General features: G+C 47.4%; 1 non-coding gene across 1 annotated transcript; it reads right to left on the reverse strand.

Annotated features, from left to right (window-relative positions):
* Positions 1-2,022: 2,022 nt before the first annotated feature.
* On the reverse strand, positions 2,023-2,095 carry trnav-cac (transfer RNA valine (anticodon CAC)). The gene has a single exon. It is a non-coding gene; the product is annotated as a tRNA-Val (tRNA).
* Between the last annotated feature and the right edge of the window lie 489 nt (positions 2,096-2,584).

The raw sequence follows: 2,584 nt of genomic DNA on the forward strand, positions 1-2,584 counted from the left end.
AACACTATCATTATTACTAACAATAACACAAAGTTACTACTACACTACTAATACTAATAATAACAGTAATAATATCACTAAAACTAACACGACTACTAGTGTAAATAGTCTAACTGTAAATCTATAATAAGCACTAATATTAACATGAATACTAGCATTAATATTAAAACTACCAGTTGTACTCTCACTAATATTAACATGAATACACTAGTATTAGTATTAGTAGCTGTCCGTGACGTCACACCGCTCTTTGTGATGAAGGCGAGACACCTAGCCGGGCACAGTGACTTGGTGCGTGTCGCCGTGATTACCAAACTTATGATTTGTAAACAAATGGAAAATGCATTTAAACTGTTACTAATTTATCAACTTGGAATATAACTATCTAGCTCTAGGATTAAATTCCTAAATAATAATTTGAATAACCATTCTTTAATTTTGGATTGAACATTATTAACACTAAACGCACTATGGTACTGTAATTGATCGATACAGGCGGTATTGACCGTTTTCTAGATATTTAAAACAGGGTCAAGAACGGGAAAAGAATCAGTACTCACCAATCGGTGAAGTTAATCGTTAATTCTACGGTTCTTCAGCTGAATTTATAGGTTGTCGATAGATAAGTGATCAATAACTCTCCACCGCAGTCTCGCTCTCTGATCCCGGCGCTCTGGCTGGTGTCTCTGACGTCACAGTGCTATTTCTGACATATATAACATCTCCAAAAAAAAAACACACCGGGCTTTGAAGAGAGGTGATTCATAACAGCTGGAGGAGGTGTAATATTTGTGTGCGTCAGCAGTGAAACTGCATGTTGATTGATGGAGGGCTGAGTGGGGAATAACGGTTGCTCAGGGTCACAGGTCATAGTGAATTTAGGAGCTAACTGGTTCGGAGTTACAGGTTAAATAATAAAGAGTTTCTTCGAGTGTCACATCTTCGTCCTGGGTTCTTAATTTTTACACTATACGTGTACGAGAAACAAGACAGTGTGTGTGTGCCCTTGTGATTCTGGGAGACAGATCGAACCTGGGCTAAAAGAGAGGGGGCTTAGCCCTCTTCCATTCGCAAGTTCAAAGTTGTACAACCCATTTGTATCTGCTAGGCGGCGCAGTCGTCATGCACAAAGAACGCTTTGAAAAGCGTCAAAAGCAAGTCATTTCGAGTTGGTCGTTTGTGTTTTCGAAATGCTGAATTGCTGCGAAATGCTGAAATGATCTCACGGCTCCTCGGTTGTCATTTCTGCTCCGTAAAGGAATCACAGCACGCGTCGCCTTCCAGCACGCTGGGTCGGGACACGATGCCGGGGATCGGAGAGTGCGATGTCTTCCTCGTTAGTATAGTGGCAAGTATCCCCGCCTGTCACGCGGGAGTCCAGCGTTCGATTCCCTGACGGGGAGTAGAAAGCTTTTCTTTTACCTCCTTAGAGAAAGGACTGCCTTTCACTTCTCTGTTTTCTTTCACAGCGCCGTGCACCTTTTCATTGCTCTCGCTTTCAGAGCCTCCGCACGGCACACGACTCGACATCAGGAAGCACATTGAAGTGAAAGCAGGACGCGCTGCGACATGCACTGTGCAGATCCCGCCACACTAAGAGGTGAGTGGGTCTGTTCGATGCACAAAGAACGCTTTGAAAGCATCAAAGGCAAGTCATTCCGAGTTGGTCGTTTGTGTTTTCTGTTCAGACGCGAAATGCTGAAATGATCTCTCGGCTCCTCGGTTGTCATTTCTGCTCCGTAAAGGAATCACAGCACGCGTCGGCTTCCAGCACGGTGGGTCGGGACACGATGCCGGGGGTCGGAGAGAGCGATGTCTTCCTCGTTAGTATAGTGGTGATTATCCCCACCTGTCACGCGGGCGACTGGGGTACATCAGGACGCGCATTGAAGTGAAAGCAGGATGCGCTGCGACATGCACTGTGCAGATCCCGCCACACTAAGAGGTGAGTGGGTCTGTTTGATCACAGCGCTAGGCGAATCCCCAATCCCCTTTTGTGCGTGCCGACAAAAGAAGCCGGTCTGTTTCCGCCCGGTTTCGAACCGGGGACCTTTCGCGTGTGAGGCGAACGTGATAACCACTACACTACGGAAACGGTGGCAATCCCTACCCAGCGGCCCAGCGCTGAGCTTCGCCAATGCGATTCAGCTGCTTCCAGTGCCTTTATTAAAGTGCGCTGATGGACCGTGCTCTCTCTCCAGAGACCAGCACGCCTGTCATGGACGGAGCAGGAAAGGCGGCGCCACATTCTACAGCCCTCTCCACGCAATCGACGAAATCGGGCCACTGAAGTGGAGAAAATCGCCTCTCCAGAAAGTGCAAATATCATCTTGGAGAGTATAAATCCTATTGCCGAAGGTCAGCCCTGTCTACCAGAGTAACCCTCCCACCTCCTGCAGGGATGATCAGCTCGTCTCACACGCGAGAAGTCTTCGGTTGGAAACAAGCGCCCCCTCTTCTCGCGCGTTTTGTACGTTCGAGTGGTTTTAATGCGGCTCCTTCGTACACGGTGCTGATCTTTTGGAAAGCAGGAGGCAAAACTGACAGGTTCCTATACCGGAAGTCGAACCCGGGCCGCCTGGGT

This window comes from Atractosteus spatula (assembly GCF_055471065.1).
Source record: "Atractosteus spatula isolate fAtrSpa1 chromosome 10 unlocalized genomic scaffold, fAtrSpa1.hap1 SUPER_10_unloc_1, whole genome shotgun sequence".
Classification (NCBI taxonomy): Eukaryota; Metazoa; Chordata; class Actinopteri; order Semionotiformes; family Lepisosteidae; genus Atractosteus; species Atractosteus spatula.